Raw genomic sequence first — 12,008 nt, forward strand, 5'->3', positions numbered from 1 at the left:
ATTGTAACCCAAACTAAAATCTGTATTAGGAGGGATTGTGAACTGAAAGACCCTCCACTGAAGATACATCAGCAAAAAGAATTATTAATCCATCCCAACAGATACACAAATTGCAGTGAGAAATACAATAAATATGAAAATCAAGGCAATATCCTCCCCCCTCCACTAACTGAATCAAGAAATACAGAAATGGCTGAAACGCCAGATAAAGAATTCAAAAGCATAATTAAAAAACTGATCACTGAGAAAAAAAAGAAAAAAAACTGATCACTGAATTTATAGGTGCAAGCAACTTTTTTTTTCTGAATAGGACTCTACTTACATAGAGAATGAGAGCAAGGTTTGACAAATGGGACTATATCAGATTAAAGAATATCTTTACAGTAAAAAGAAGCCATCACCAGAACCCATTGAAACTCATCTGTTTCCAGAAAAATTCTAGGAAGATGACAAACCTTCACATAGATTAAACAGAGAACTACATCTTTTTTTTTCTTTTTGTTATTTTTTTTTAAATTGGTCATGGGGCTTGGACTCTGGGCCTGGGTGTTGTCTGAGCTCTTCAGCTCAAGCCTACTGTCCTACCCTTTGAGCCACAGTGCCACTTCTGGTTTTCTGGTGGTTAATTGAAGAGTCTCATGGACTTTAGTGCCTGGGCTGGCTTTGAACTGGGATCCTCAGACCTCAGCCTCTTGTGTAGCTAGGATTACAGGCATAGCCACCAGCTCCCAGCCGAATTCCGCTTTTCTCTGCCAAGGTCAATTGGCTAGTAGTCCACCCAGTGGACTTGTCATCTGTCGTAGGTTTATGAAGCTTGCCAAACCATTTGAAAATGTTCCAATAGATTTAAATCACCTTTACGGTATCCTTTCATTTTTCTAAGGTATCTTGTATTACTGCTTAAATCTCACTGTTCATTTACCTGTAAATTATATCCTCTTGGTTCAGTTTTGGTTGGTCTTACGTTTCTAGAAGTTTATTCATTTCTTCTGGATTTCCCAATTCCATGGAATCTAATTGTTCAAAAATTTTCTCCACTAATTCTCTGAATTCCATTGACTCCTGTTGTGCATTCTTCATCTTTAATTTTGTTAATTTTGGTGTTCTCTTATTTGCTTTTCATTTATTTGACTCAGGACTTAAAGATATTGTTTATCTTTTCAAAGAACCTGCTCTTTTTAATCAACTTTTCTGTACTGCACTTTTAATCCTTATTTTGTTGGTTTCTGCCCTGGTCCTTATTCTCTCCATATGCTAATCTTGAGATTTGCTAATTCTTCCTTTTCTAAAACTTTGAGGTGCATCATTAGATTATTTACTTCAAATATCTCTGATTTCAATGCAAACATTTATGGCTATAATTTCTTCCTTATGAATATTTTGCTGTGTCTTATAGATTCTGGTATATTGTGATTGTATTTTCATTGAGTCCTAAGATTTAAATAATTTCCTTTCTAATTTTTAATGACTCACAAATAATTTGTAAGTATAGTTTTGTGTTTATATGCCTGAGTAGCACTTTTGTTATTGATATCTGAGTTTATTGAATTATAATCTGATAGGATAGAAAAAATTATTTCAGATATCTTATTTTATAAAAATGGCTTTTAGGACTTAAAATGTGATCTGTTTGTTTCTCCAAAACAGATCCTATGTACCATGAAAACAAAGCCTTTCCCATGATGTGAATTGCCTTAGTTTTATCATGGAAGGTTTAGATTTCTTTAAATTATGAAGGAATAGCTTTCTTAGTGATAATTTAGATTGTAGTGTTTTTTTTCCTTTATGGGCTTCAAATATATCATTCTATGCTTTCCTTGCTATTAAAGTTTCTGGTGAGATTTCTGCTCCTGTTCTTGCAAATTTGTCTTTACATGTGATTTGGTTGATTTCTATCACATTTTTTTTGCCAGTCCTCGGCCTTGTACTCAGGGTCTGAGCACTGTCCTTGGGTTTTACTCAAGGCTAGACCTCTACCACTTGAGCCACAGCACCACTTCCAGCTTTTTTATGTATGTGGTATCTAGGAATCGAACCCAGATCTTCGTGCATGCTAGGCAGGCACTCTACCACTAAGCTAAACTCCTGGCCTCTCTCAAATATTTTAAGATTCTTTTCTTGTTCTGTATGCTTACTATTGTAACTATAATATTGTTTGTTGATTTGTGAGGTTTTTCCATATATATATATATATATATATAAATTTTAGGCTTTTAGCTTGCATTAATTTTTGTTTCATTTTTTTAAATATAAGCTTTTTCTTGTTAGTATTAAGGTGCTGTACAGAGGCACCATTTCACTGTTCAGGTAACGTATGCATTTCTTTATTGGACAATTTCACCTATTCCTTCACTTTTTCCCCATTTCCCCACCCCATAGCTCATTTTCCACAGTGCCCCCTTTTTCTCCTTCAAGAAGGAAAAAAAGAAAAATAATCCTCCATACAAACACACAAACACTATGCCGCCACCACAGAAGCATCAACAGCATAAATAACCCATGTTTCTATTTCCTGGAATTCATTTCAATAAATAGCATTTTACATGTTCAGAAGAGTTCTATCATTGGGTTCTTTCCATACTAGTGTCCTTTTTTGGTCTGACTGTTTGCGTGAGAGTGCCTGGAGTCCTGTATAGATTATTGTGTCCAGTTATATTTTGGATTTAGCTCCCACATATGAGAGAAAACATGTGCCATTTTTTTTCTCTCTGAGCTTGGCTTACCTTACTTAACATGATTTGCTTCTAGGTTCTCATTTATTTCCCTGCTAATGACATAATGGTGTTCTTTGTAAAGGTTGAGTAAAATTATAGTATGTATGTATATGCACCATATTTGCACTACGTTTATAGCTATGATTTATAGGTTTGCTCTTTAGTGGTATTCCAGAGCAAGTTTAGTTCCTACTTGTTTATTCCCTTCCCCTATGTTCATCTGCACATTTTAACAACATATCTAAATTACCTTCATCCCTAATATGCTGTCTTCACTTTGATCCACTGTACTGGAAATACATTCTAGTAATATTTTTATTTGTCTTAATGAGCTTGTCATTTCCAGAACTTCAATTTGATTTTTTCCCAATTTCTATATTTTTATTGAATTTCTCCATTACAGTCTCTATGGTCTTCTTTATTTCATTCAGCTCTTCCTTAAGCACACAAACTTTAGATTTTATTCACTTCACTATCAGAGGTTGTTTTTTACTGAGTTCTTGAGTTTGGGAGAAGTTGAATTGTGCTGTTTTGTTTTCTTCATATTTATTTGTTGCTGTATTGTGATTTGCACAACTTAAGTCAAATTATTAGATGGAAAATGTAGTCACTTGTAGTCTATCTACCAGAGCTAATTGGCTCACCTTTTGATGTTGTGTTCAGCTTTCTTTCTACGTACTGTGGAACTGGGGCCCAGATTGCAATTGTTTGCGCTTTGTTCATTGCCTTAATTTCTCCACATTTTCTGTTGTTATGTTGTCTTTTGTGATTCTGAGTATGATTCTTCTCCCTTTGTTTAGAATATAGTTCTTCTTGTATTAATAAGTAGTTTCAGGTAGAAAAATAATGTGCTATAGAAAGGGAAAAATGACCATTTTGTTTGAGGCCCATTTTAGTAAAAATAATATCAAAGTAAGTATAAATCATCACTTTTATTTGCATTCAGGTTGCTTTATTTTAAGATTTTCACCATGAACCTATAGTATTATTGGCTCATATCTATAGCATTTTATTGCTTTTATTTATAGAATTATTTACTTATTTTAAATTATTTCATTAGCATGCATTAATTGTAGAAACTCCAAAGTTTCATTATGACATTCACAGAAAGTGGTTTTAAAGATCCAACACGAAATGTTTATAGAAAGAAAAGACTTCACATAGGGGGCCGGGAGTTTGGCCTAGTGGTTAAAGTGCTTGCCTAGCATGCGCGAAGACCTGGGTTCGATTCCTTGGTACCACATACATACAAAAACGCTGGAAGTGGTGCTGAGGCTCAAGTGGTAGAGCTCTAGCCTTGAGAAAGTTCAAGGACAGTGCTGAGGCCCTGAGCTCAAGTCCAGGACTGGCAAAAAAAAAAAGATATAGAAAAGACTTCACATAATGTTTCTATCATTTAGCATAATCAGAATATAAATCTCAATTGCAAAATTTTCAATAGCCTGGTTTTTTTTCACCTATTTTAGGAAATTACATGATTGTAAAATATAATTAAATATTACATTTAATATTAACTAAGAATTAAATGTTATATTTAATAATATTGATTACATTAGAAAAATTTAATTGGTACTTGATTTTCATACTGCTCATTGTCAGTCTTGCAGGCACTTTGATTTTCTTGCTTTTTGACTATATTTAATATCTGTTTCCTAACATACAAATTAATCTATAAAGCATTTTATGATTTCTTAATCCAATTCATTAATTAGGGAAAATGTTTAATATGCATCAATAGTGCACTATTACCCATTTCAATTTTTAGAATCAGATAATTTTTGAGGCATCAAAAGATGTAGTAAACTTCCTATAATAAACAAATATTGGACTAAGATTTATATTCATTGCACTTGAGTCTAAACTCCAGTAGCATACCATTATACCAGGGTGTATTTTTTCATATCCATAGAGAATATGAAATAAAATTGCCAGCATAAGATTTTTGTTCCCAATTATTTCCTTTACTAGTTCTTTGTGGTTTCTTAAACCTCAATAACCCATGGTAATATATTTGTGTTTGTAGGTAAGTATATGTGAAGTTATTTTCAGTTACTAGACTGAGTAGGTCATTGAATCCTCAATAGAGAACAGAACTTTGAGTGTGTAAAACAGAGGGCAAGTATTTTTAATTTACTTCTTATTGCTTTAGAAAAAGGGGACTAGACAGGAAAAATGCAGTTCATTAAGGAAACCAGAGTAATGGCGTTTGGGTACATAAAGCTTCACGTAGGAAGGAGGAATATGGTAAATATCTCTGGGAATCCATTCCTTCAATAATTGAGAAATACACTCTGCTAAGTATTGTGCTTAGCATTTAGTTATAACACACAAGAAAAAACTCACTCTGCATTTTTGAAGATGTTCTTACATGGGATGATACACAAAAGATGGTTGAAATAATAAATGGCTAGATTTTTTGATATTTAGGTAGTAATAAAAACAGTGGAGAATGTTGGTGTGATTTTGATGGATATTGCATTGAACTTGTAAATAGCTTAGGGAACTATTGCTATTTTCATGATTTTAATCCTTCCAATCCAGAAGCATGGAATAGTTTTACATTTACTTAAATTTGCTTTAACTTTTTTTTTCAGATTTTTAAAGTTTTCATGCTAGGGGCACTTCACATCTTTGGTTAAGTTAATTGCCAGGTTTTTTTAATTTTATTTTTTGATGCTATTGTAAATGGAGTTGCGTTCCTAATTTTAGTCTTGATCTTCTCATTGTTGGCATACAGAGAAGCTATTGAGTTTTGTGTTTTAACTTGTCAAAGTTTGGATCAGCTTGAGTTGCTTAGGAGTGGAGTGGTTCTTTCAATACAGGATCATGTCATCTGAAAAGAGGGATAGTTTTACTTCCTCTTTCCCTATTTGGATCCCTTTTATGCTTTCTTCTTGCCTTATTGCTCTTGATAGGAATTGTAGTACTATATTGAAGAGGAGTAGAAAGAGTGGACATTCTTGTGTCGTTTCTGGTTTTAGAGGTAATTTTTTTTTTACCTATCCTGGGCCGTGAGCACTATCCTTGGGTTTTCTCAAGGCTAGAGCTCTACCACTTGAGCCACAGCACCATTTTAATTTTCACTATTAAATATAATGCTGACTGTAGATTTGTCTTTTACAGCCTTTATTTGAGGAATGTTCCATAGATTCCTAGCTTCTCCAGAACTTTTATTATAAAGGGGTATTGAATCTTGTCAAATGCTTTTTCTGTATCTAATGAGATGATTATGAAAATTATACCACTATTAGAGGTCAAGACCAGTAGTATTGCATTTGTTAAAGTGGTCCTGGAGACTTATTGCTGGTTCACTAGTAGGGATATTCTAATTATATCTCCTTCTGTGGGATGTCATGAAGTAATCAATCACACTTCACCTACTGTCAAATGAGATATAAAACACTAGGCCAAAGATTAGTACTGATCAACTGTGACTAATCAGCTATTTTCTCTTGGAAAAAAATGTAAAAATGATTTTTAAAACGTTTTTTTCATTATGGTGTCTAGCCAATGCCTTTAGACAATATACAAAGGAAGACAGAATGTTGCTATGGATGAGAAAGAATGACTTCCAAAGGGAAGACAAATTTGTTCTTCCTTCCTTTGGACATGAATAATGTCTCCCAATCACTTATTTCAATTGACATCTAGACAGGAATCTCTCATCTCTTTTGCTGTCCCTTGGTTATCTCATATTGTTACGGTATCTCACTTTGATATCTGATATATTGTATATATTTGTATTTGTTATTTGAAATTGGATAGGGAAGGGGGGAAAACAAGATGAAGGATGGGGGTGAGGGGAGGGAAATGGGGACCAAGACATGAGAAAGGGTATCAATGTTTGTGAATTAATGCACATTCTATCTGGCAAATATAATGTAACCCTTTTATTAATTGCAATAAAAATATATGAAAAAAAGAAATTTCATTAAAATGTGATTCCTTACTGTATTTCTAGATGACTTTGTCATCATGAAAATAGTACTGCTATGTGACCTAATCATATGTTTAATATTTATTTGTTTGGTTGTTTGTTTACTTGCTTATTGGAAATATTAGAGTTGGAACTCAGGGCATTGTGTTTGCTAAGAAGACACTCAACTGTTGAGCCATGATGCAAGTGCTGCTTCTCTGCTGTTAATTTTTGGGATAGAGTCTCACTGTCTGTTTACGCATATACAATAATAATTTTCCACCAGCTTCTCTTAGTTGCTGTGATAAGAGTGTAAAACTGCATTGAGCTTCTCTTTGTTTAGAAGGAGTTATCTGGACTCCACATGCTGGCTTCTGGAAGTATGATCCTCTAGATTTCAGCCTCCCATGTAGGTTAGGATTATATAATGTGAAACTGTAACCAACCAACAGTGGATTGAGACAGGGTCTTGCAAGTTTTTCTACCTATGCTGCCTTTTAACTATAATTCTCACATTATTAGCCTTTAAGGGGGCTGTGATTATAGGCACGAGTGATCAGTGCCCACATTTTAGGAGAAATAACACATTAAAGAGTTAGATCAAGGTTAGATTTGACAGTAGACTGAGACTGTTAGTAATCTCTATAACTTCAAGAAATTAGTTGACCAGAGGAGAATACTTATGTTTTTTCATAATTTAGTGCTGTATCTGTTTTGAGGAGGGTAAAAGGGAGCACAGAAATGATGGGACAAAGTGTGAACTAATTTAGCAGTGATACTCCCTAGACACTATGTTGAAAATGAATTATAGAACCTGTGGGGGATGTGGATCATGCGGGAAAAACTTGGAGAAAATGAGGGAAGAGGTGACATTGTCCAAAAAGAAATGCACTCTACCTGACATATGTAACTTTCACCTCTTTTTATGTCACTTTTATAATAATAAATCTAAAACAAAAAAGAAAAGGAATTGTGGGCTCGTAAGCTAAGTTTAGATATACAACACAATTCATTGTTTCTGAAGGTATAGCCAATATGTTCCATAGTTAACAGATGCAGAGAGAAAATAATGTTGCTTTGTTGGTGTTATTATGGTTGAGATTTCACTCGTCAGCCTTCATGAATATAAAGAACTAAAAAGTGCCAGAGTTTGGACCTACTTCCTAGGACAACCATTTAAAAAATTACATTATTCTGGAAGGAATTGTTCAAATAGGTGGATACTATTTTAGCCACTTACAAATCATTTTGTTGTGGAAGTTTGCATATACATATAAAAGTAGAGAAAAATTAGTTTTATCCTATCCCTTGTCCAAGACCAAACAATGATAAGCATATTTCCAATTTTGTTTAATCAATAAACTCAATAGTATATTGCTCAAATAGATTTTCATCTATTAATTTTTTAAAATTTTATCTCTTAATGATACTTCAAATATCCCTGATTCTGTCACATACATAGTATATTGCATAGAATAAATAATACTATAGTATATTACATATATATATGCATATGTGTATATGTATATAGAATATATATAATATGTGTATATAATCTATATAAATATGTAAACAAATATAAAATGTATGTGAATATGTATTATATGTACTATAAAAATTATGTTATTGTCATTAAGGAGGTTTTACATTTACATGAGTCAGGTAATGAGTACACTTCCATCCATACAGTGTCATTTGTTCCCAGTCCCTCCCTTTCATCTTCACCCATAAGTTGAATAGTTCACTTTCATTGATGACTAAGGCAAACTTTTAAGAATACTTTCTTGTTTAGTTCTCATTTTTTATGCCATAGAATTCTTGTCCATTTTTCCCCTGGGTCATAGGGCTTGAACTCGCCCTGGGCGCTGTCCCTGAGTTCTTCAGCTCAAGGCTACTGCCCTACCCTTGAGCCAAGCCCTACTTCTCATTTTCTAGAGGCTTCTCATTTTCTAAGAGCCTTGGTCCTTTTGTGCCTGGGGTTGGCTTTGAACCTTGATCCTCAGATCTCAGCCTCCTGAAAGGCTAGGATTATAGGTGTGAGCCACCATGCCCGGTTTCTTCTCCATTCTTTAGGTTATAGAACATCTTTCAGGAGAGTTATAAATTCTAGCAAAGATTCCATCATTCCAGCTTTGAGACATGAGTATGTCTACCCATTTGTATCTCAGTTTTCATCTGCAATGGGTACTCATATAAGTAAAAGATTATTTGTAAATAAGGATGGCTTAGTCTTCCCTGAAAATAGAGCACATCATGTATACCCTCCAGGAAGGAACTGAAATCTGATTCCTGTCGTACTTCAGTGCTTTAAGTCCCTGTGAAAAAGAAAGAAAGTACCAGGCACTTTCAACACTATACCACTGACTTAACCACTTTAGGTGTGCATGTATATTTCTGAAGCCTTTGTCTTGCGTGTCAATCAAACAAAAATCTTGTCTATTGAAACTCCCAAATCATGTTAAAAGAAGCTACAAAGAAAAGAGTAGGTCTAATGGTGTGTTTAAAAACTAGCAATATATATATATATGTATATATGGAAATGATTTCCTCTAGGAATACTGATGGTATCATTGCCTTTTTGTTATCTTGGCTCTCACCACTGAATGTCACTCTTGGCCTGTGATGTAACAGCACTTCATTTGTAGATTCCTGGAAGGTAGGTCCTAAGGCTAATGAGTACCAATTATAGAAACAGACATTTGACCTAAATATTTAAACAAATAAGCAAGAAAATGAGCAAACAAACAAGTTTGCTAGAAAAGAAACAAGTCGTTTCTAACAATTGGACTCATAGGAAGCACTAAGTACACTAGTCTTGAAGACATTTAGGAGAAACTTGGCAGTTACCTACTTACTGTAGAGAGGACTTATTACCCGATAGGGGTTCAGCGTCTTTAGCTCCCTGTCTTTTCCATCTTCATAAAATGTATACTGTATGAATCTGATCTGTGAAACACATTTGTTTATCTTTGGTAAGCCCTTATGGAGAAGAAAAGTTATTTGCAAGACTGTTTCAGTTGCCAACTTTTACTAAACAAACAAGATCAGTTCAGAAATCCCTTACTGAGTATGTTATGCTACACTCTCAGGATCATGGTATAGGAGAGATAGACATGTAAGAAATACTTATCCCCACCAGCCACAAACTGTCAGTTTAGTAAGGAGCCTGCAGGTTCCTTCAAGCCTCATGTGAGTCCCAGAGATTAAAGATAAAGAGAAAATGAATTAATGAATATGTTCACCAAGTTCTGTCTCTAATTATGCTAAGCTCTATTGCTGTAATTTTACCTGTTCAGATTTAGAGTTCTAGGACCACTACCTACAGAAAGATTTCTAATATTCCTGTCTTGGACTGAAGGGCTGAATCAGATCCTACACTAAAGTCAGGTTGAAGTCCGAAGTCCAACAATTTGTGAATGTAAGTGTAACCCCTCTATGCATCACCTTGACCATAATATATATATATATATTTATATATATAATAACTTGTGAATAAAAAGTTACTTGAAATCTTTGCAGTTGTAATCATGGGAAAATGAAGTGATAATGGGAGAGTATGGGCCATGGATCTAGAGGAAAGTGGGGCTAGGAGTTTTGCCTAGTGGTAGAGTGCTCGCCTAGCATGCACAAAGTCCTGAGTTCGATTCCTGGGTACCAATTCATAGAAAAAGCCGGGATTGGTGCAATTGTTCAAGTGGTAGCGCTCTAGCCATGATAAAACTCAAGGACAGTGTTCAGGCCCTGAGTTCAAGTCCCAGGACTCGCAAAACAAACAAAAAAGAAAGATGAAAGTATGAATTTCAAAGACCTGAACAGAGAAGATGGAGGTAAATGTTGGAGTGATAAGTGTGTAAGCCAAGTTACAACAAGGCTATTTGGCAACCACCATCCCTTAGGAGACCAACCAAGAAAAGATTCTATTTTGGAGTATCCCAGAGAAAATAGTATCAATTTCACAATTCTAACTTCCAGAACTATGAGAACAAATTTCGGTTGTTGTTTTTTTGTTTTTGTTTTTGCCAGTCCTGGGCTTGAGCTCAGGGCCTGAGCACTGTCCTTGGACTTTCTCAAGGCTAGAGCTCTACCACTTGAGCCTCAGCACCACTTCCGGCTTTTTTCTATGTATGTGGTACCAAGGAATCGAACCCGGGTCTTCATGCATGCTAGGCAAGCACTTTAACCACTAGGCCAAACTCCCGGCCCTCGGTTGGTTTTAAGATACCAACTTTTGTGCCAGTACTGGGGTTGGAACTCAAAGCCTTTGTTCTGCCTCCAAGCCTTTTCACTGCAAGCTGGTGATTTACCACTTGAACCATGCTCCTCTTTGGGATTTTTGGTGATTAACTGGAGATAAGTTTCTTACAGATTTTTCTGTCCATGCTGTCTTCAAACTGAAATCCTCATGTCTGAGCCTCCTGAGTAGGCAGGATTATGATTATAAGCCACCAGTGCTCAGCACATTTTTGACACTGGGAATGGAAAATAAGTCATTGAACTTGGTAGGCAAGCACTTACACCACTGTGCTACATCCCTGCACCTGTTTCACCTCTGGATATCACAATGATTTTAAAAAATGCCTAAAAGTTAGAGAATGTCTATTTGTCTTTTTGCTGTTTTATATTTTGACACTTTTAAGAAAATAATGCTCAAATCTTTCTATATAATACTAATAATATGCCTTTTCTGTTTAAGACTGGTATTTTAAGCACACCATAATTTTAGCTCTCTACTGGTTAACATGAGATAAGAGTCTCTCAGAGGGCCGGGAGTTTGGCCTAGTGGTTAAAGTGCTTGCCTAGCATGCACAAAGACCCGGGTTCGATTCCTTGGTACCACATACATAGAAAAAAGCCGGAAGTGGTGCTGCTGAGGCTCAAGTGGTAGAGCTCTAGCCTTGAGAAAGTCCAAGAACAGTGCTCAGGCCCTGAGCTCAAGCCCAGGACTGGCAAAAAAAAAAAAGAGTCTCTCAGATTTGTCTTTCTCTGCTGGCCTCAAATCTTGATCCTCACATATCAGCCTCCTGAATAGCTACACTACAGGTGTGAGTCATTGGCACCTCTTCATAACTAGATGTATTGTCTTCCTTTGCTCCTGAAATTTACCAACTTGTAATCTATTTGCTATAATTTTATCATTCCAAGGGTTATATATATGTAATTATATAGTATGCAAATTTTTGAGATTGTCAGTTTTTTTTCTCAATTGGAAGATTTATTTAAGTTCTTGCACATACCAACAGCTTATACTTCCAGGTGCTGGTGGCTCATATCTATAATCCTGGCTATACTTGATGCTGAGATGTGAAGATTGTGGTTAGAAGCCAGGCTGGACAGGAGAGTCTATGAGATCCTTTTCTCCAATTAACCATCCCCAAAAC

The sequence above is a fragment of the Megascapheus bottae genome, chromosome X, assembly GCF_031878675.1.
Source record: "Megascapheus bottae isolate mThoBot1 chromosome X, mThoBot2.hap1, whole genome shotgun sequence".
Taxonomy (NCBI): Eukaryota; Metazoa; Chordata; class Mammalia; order Rodentia; family Geomyidae; genus Megascapheus; species Megascapheus bottae.